We start from the raw sequence: 6000 nt of genomic DNA, 5'->3' as shown, positions 1-6000 counted from the left end.
AGTAATTTGCTTTTTGTATCTTTAATTTGCTAAATTTTTTTCTTACAGAAGAACTTTTTCCCAGCTTTATTGACATATAATATATATAAGTTGAAGGTGTACAATGCATTGATTTGATTCATATATAAAGTGAAAAAGGATAACCAAAATAATATTAGTTAATATCTCCATCCACTCTCTTAATTACCTTTTTTTTTGGTGTGTGGTGACAACATTTTAGATTTATTCTCTAATCTCTAACAATTATCAAATAGCATTGTTAGTTATAGTCATTTTACAGTACATTAGATCTCAAGAATTTATCTTATAGATGGAAATTTGTATAATTTGCCCAAAATCTTCCTCTTTCTTCTATTCCTCAGCTGCTGGTAGTTACCACCATATTCTTTGTTTCTATGAAATCAAATTTTAAGATTCCAACAATACAGTCAGAACAGATACTATTTTCTTTCTCTGTCTTACTTGTCTAACTTAGTATTACACCCTCAAATTTCATCCATGTTGAAACAAATGGCATGATTTCCTCCTTTTTATGTCTGAATGATAGTCTATTCTGTGTGTTTGAGTGTGTGTTTGAGTGTGTGTATAAGTGTACACATTTTCTTTTTACAGTTGATTGATGGGCAGGACATATAGGTCCTTTCCATATCTTGGTTGTTGTAATTAATGCTGCAATAAATATGAAAGTACAGCTATCTCTTGAGATACCAATTTCATTTTGTTCAAATATAGCCAGAAGTCAAATTGCTATATCAAGTGGAGGTTCTATTTTTATTTTTTTAAGGAAACTCCATAGCATTTTCAATAATGACTATACCAGTTTACACTCTCACGAACAATGTACTTTTTTCTTTACAGTCTTATCAACAAATCTTTTTTTTTGTAGCTATTCTAACGGGTGTAAGAGGATATTTCACTGTAGTTTTGATTTGTATTGCTCTGATGATTAATGATATTAAGCATATTCTCATGTAGCTATTGACCTAGGAAAATTATCTATTCAAGTTTTTTGTCCATTTTTTAAAAAGAATTTTTTTCTGTGAAATTGTATGAGTTCTTATATATTTTAGATATTGGTCTCTTTTCCAATAGGTAGTTTGCAAATATTTTCCCTAATTCTGTAGTTTGCTTTCTCATTTTCCTGATTGTTTCTTTCTTATGCAGAACCTTTTAATTTTGATGTTGTCTGCTTGTTAATTTTTGCTTTTGTTGCTTTCACTTTTGACATCACATCCAATAAATTATTGCCAATATCAATATCAAGGAGCTTTTCCTTGTTTTCTTCTAGTAATTTTACAAGTTTGTGTCTTTAATCTAGGTCTTTAATACAAGTTGATCTTTGTGAGTGGTATAAGAAAGGAGCTCAATTTCTTGATGTAAATATCCAATTTTCACAATGCCATTTATTGAAGAGTCTATCCATGCCCCATTGAGAATTGTTGAATTCCTTGTAAAATGTTAATTGACCTTATATTTATGGGTTTATCTTTTCATCTCAACATTGTTCCATTGCTCAGTGTATTCGTTTTTATTCTAGTATCATACTCTTTTGATTATTGGAGATTTGTGCAAGGTTTAAAGGAATTGTGATACAACCAGCTTTGTTCTTTCTCAGGATTTCATTGGTCATTCAGCTTCTCTTGTGGTTTTGTACAAATTTTAAGATTTTTTCATATTTCTGTAAAAATGCTATTAGAATTTTCTAAATATTTTATTTATTTATTTTTAGAGAGAGAGGAAGAGAAGGAACAAAACAAGGAGAGAAACATCCATGTGAAAAACATCAGTTGGTTGCCTTTTGCACCTGCTCCGATGGGCAACAGGTCAATGACCCTGGCATGTGCCCTGATCAGGAATCAAATCAGAGACCTTTTGATTTGTGAGACAATGCCTGACCAACTGATCCATGTAGACCAGGACAATGCAATTAGAATTTTGATAAGGATCACATTGAATCTATAGTGCCTTCTACAATTTTTTTTATCATTTTATAATTTTCAAGGTACAAATCTATCACCTCTGGTTACTTTTATACCCATGTATTTTATTATTCTTGATGGTATTGTCAATGGAGTTGTTTTCTTTCTTTATTTTTTTAGATAATTTCTCATAATGTATAGAAATACAACTGATTTCTGTTTATTCGGTACCTCACAACATTCCTGAATTTGGTGATTAGTTCTAACAGATTTTTGGTGGCCTTTGGGATTTTCTATATAATAGAATATTATCTGCAAACAGAGACAGGTTTACTTGTTCCTTTCTGAGTTGAATGTTTTTTATTCCTATTTCTTGTGTAATTGATCTGACCAGGACTTGTAGCATGGTGCTGAGTAGGAGTGGAGAGAGTGGGGACTCTCATCTTTGTTACTGATCTCATTAGAAAAGCTTTCAAATTTTCACTATCAAGTATGATGTTAGCTGTGTATTTGTCATTTATGGTGTTTATTATTTTGAGGCACATTCCTTCTATACCTATTTTTGGAGCACATTTATTAATGTAGGATATTTAATTTGTGAAATGCTGTTCTGCATATACTGAGATGATCATATGCTTATCTTTTATTTTATTAATACATTTATTGATATGTGCATGTGAAACTGTCCTTGCATCCAGGCATTTATTCCACTGGATAATGGTATATAACCTTATTAATGTGCAGTTTTATTTGATTTGCTGATATTTAGTTCAGAACTTTCACATCTGTATTTCAGATGATCCCAGGGATGTCAGATGTTAAGGTGTTTTTTGTTTGGTTTGGTTTGGTTTTTTAAGCGTCCTGTCTGGCTTTGGTATCAGGGTGATGCTGGCCTTTGTAAAACGAGTGTTTCTTCCTCATCAATTTTTTGGAAGAGTTTGAGGATTAGTGTTAATTCTTCTTTAAATATTTGGTAGAATTCACCAGTGAAGCTATCTATTCCTAGGCTTTTCTTTGTTGGGAGTTTTTTGATTACTGTTTTAATTTTCTTATCATCATTGGCTTGTTCAATATTTTTTTCCATGATTTAGTCATGGTAGGTTGTATATTTCTAGGAATGTACTCATTTCTAGATTATCCAATTTGTTGGCACATAATTGTTCATAGTAGTCTATTATCACTCTTTATAGTTCTGTGGCATCAGGTGTATTGTGTTCTCTTTCAGTTATGATTTTATTTATTTTACTCTTCTCTTTTTCTTAGTAAGTTTAATTAAGATTGGTCAGTTTTGTTCATCTTTTAAAAACCAGCTCTTATATTCATCAATCTTTCTATTGTTTGTCTGTTTTCTATTTCATTTGCTTCTTTGTTTTTCTTCTACAAAGTGTGGGCTAAGCTGTCTTTTTTTTTTTTTTTCAAAATTTTTGAGATGCATAGTTAATTATTTATTTGTGATCTTTCTTTTTTTCTTTATGTAGGCATTTATTGTTATAATCATCCCTCTTAGAACTACTCTTTTTGTGTTCCATAAATTTTAGTATATACATTTTTATTTTTGTTCATTTCAAGATATTTTTAATTTTCCTTTTGATTTATCCTGTCATCACAGTTGTTGTTCAACACATCCCAATGTGTTGTTTAATTTACACACATTTGTTAATTTTCTATTTATTGTTATTCTTGTTGCTTTCTAGTTTTATAGCATCAAGTTTGGAAAAGATACTTGGTATAATTTCTATTTTCTTAAATTTTCTAAGGCTTGCTTTGTAGCCTATCACATGAGATGTTCTGGAGACTGTTCTATATATATTTAAGAAGAATGTATATTCTGCTGCTGTTGGGTAAAGTGTTCTGTACATGGCTGTTAGCCCATTCGGTCTAAGGTATCATTTAAGTTCAGTGTTTCCTTATTGACTTTCTTTATGGATGATCTATGTGTTGTTGATAGTGGGGTATTGAAGATCTCTATTACTTTTGTACTGCTGTTTAGTTTTCCCTTCAGATATGTTAGTATTTGGTTAATATATTTAGGTGCTCCAATGTTAGGAGCACGCACAAATATATTTCCATCGTGATATGCTCTTGATGGCTTAAACTCTTTATCATTATATATTGATCTTCTTTGTCTCTTGTTACAGTTTTTGACTTAAAATCTATTTTGTTTGATGTAAGTTTATCTATTCCTGCTCTCTTTCTGTTTTCATTTTCATGAAATATCATTTGCCATTCTTTTACTTTGAACCTATGTATCTATTTAAAGCTAAAGTTAATCTCTTATAGGAACCATATAGTTGGGTCTTGTTTTTTAATACATTCAGCAACTCTTATGCCTTTGATTGAAGATATCAATCTATTTTCATGTGAAGTAATTATTTATAAGTAAGGACTTACTAATGCTATCTTGTTAATTCTTTTCTAGCTGTTATGTAGTTCCTTTGTTTCCTTCTTCCTCTTATGTTGTCTTTTTGAATTGATATTCTATGGTGGTATGCTTTGATTTCATTGTTGTCTTTTGAGTAGGTTTTTGCTTTGTTTCCATGAAGCTAACATAAACCATCTTATTTCTATATATAACATCTTTAAGAAATGATATGTTTTACTTTAAGCTTATAACAACTTAGATTACATACAAAATTTCTACCCATTAAGACTTCCCTGCCGTATTTTATGTTTTGATGTCATAATGTACCTCAATGTATATTGTGCATTCTTAACATTATACATATGTAGTTATTTTTTTAAACTTTTGTTATTTAAACCTTCATACTACATTTAATTTATTAATAGAACACCACATTACAGTATTCTGAATTTGACTATATATTTACCTTTACCAGTATGTTTCATATTTTTATGTTTCATGTATTAATGAGAATCTTTTCATTTTAGCTCGCAAGTCTCCTTTTAGTATTTCATATAAGGCAAGTATAGTGGTGATGACCTTCTTAAGCTTTTGATTTTGGAGGGGGGAGACTTTATCTCTCATTCATTTATGAAAAACAACTCTTTTGTGTAAAGTATTTTTGGTTGGCAGATTTAATCATTCAGTACATTGAAGAGAACATTCTACTCCCTGCTGGCCTGCATGATTTCTGCTGAGAAATCCACTGATAGCCTTAAGGAGACTCCTTTATGTATGAAAAATTATTTTTCTCTTACTGCTTTTTAAAATGTTTTATCTTTGATTTTAGACAATTTTATTATAATGTCTTGGAAAGGCCTGTTCAGGGTTGAAAGTTTGGAGCTACCTATCAGCTTCATCAACTTGGATGTCCAAATCTCTCCCCAGATCAGGAAGTTCTCAGGTATTATTTCTTCAAATAAGCTTTTTGCCCCTTTTTCTTTCTATCTTCTCCTTTTATCTACTAATGCATAGATGGTTTATTTTATTGGTTTCCATAATTCATGTAAGCTTTATTCACTGTTTTTATTTTATTTTATTACTTCTTTCTACTCTGACTATATTATTTTAAATAACCTGACTTTTTATTCACTAATTATTTCTTCTGCTTGTTTAAGACTGTTATCAAAGCTCTCTGTTGAAGTCTTCATTTCAGTCACTATATTCTTCAACTCTAGTATTGCTGTTTTTTAAATAGTTTCTGTTTCTTTGTTTAACTTCTCATTGTGATTGAATTATTTTCCTAATTGCATTTAGTTGTTTAGCTTTGTTTTCATGTAGTTTCAGTAAACAAATTACATATATATGTATGTGTGTATATACATATATACATACATATACACATATATACATATGTATACACATATATGTGTGTATATATGTATCATGTTTCATGTTCCTTTTTTATATTTACTGTTTTTTTCTCTGCCAAGACCTTCATTCTTTTTTAATTTGTGTCAAGCATGTTTATAATTTTTTGTAGAGTTTTTTTAGTTTTATTTTCATTGCTTATGCTGCTACAGTTGTTCCAGATTTTTCTCCCCTTCCTCACCTCTTCCCAGCCCCACATTCTCCCCACCCCAAGCCAATCCCCATATGGTTGTTCATGTCCTGGGTTGTGCACAAATGTTTTTTGGTTAATCCCTTCACCACCTTTCATCCCATACCCACCTCTTTTCT

This window comes from Phyllostomus discolor, chromosome 6 (genome assembly GCF_004126475.2).
Source record: "Phyllostomus discolor isolate MPI-MPIP mPhyDis1 chromosome 6, mPhyDis1.pri.v3, whole genome shotgun sequence".
Taxonomy (NCBI): domain Eukaryota; kingdom Metazoa; phylum Chordata; class Mammalia; order Chiroptera; family Phyllostomidae; genus Phyllostomus; species Phyllostomus discolor.
Note: the sequence above shows the minus strand (reverse complement) of the source record.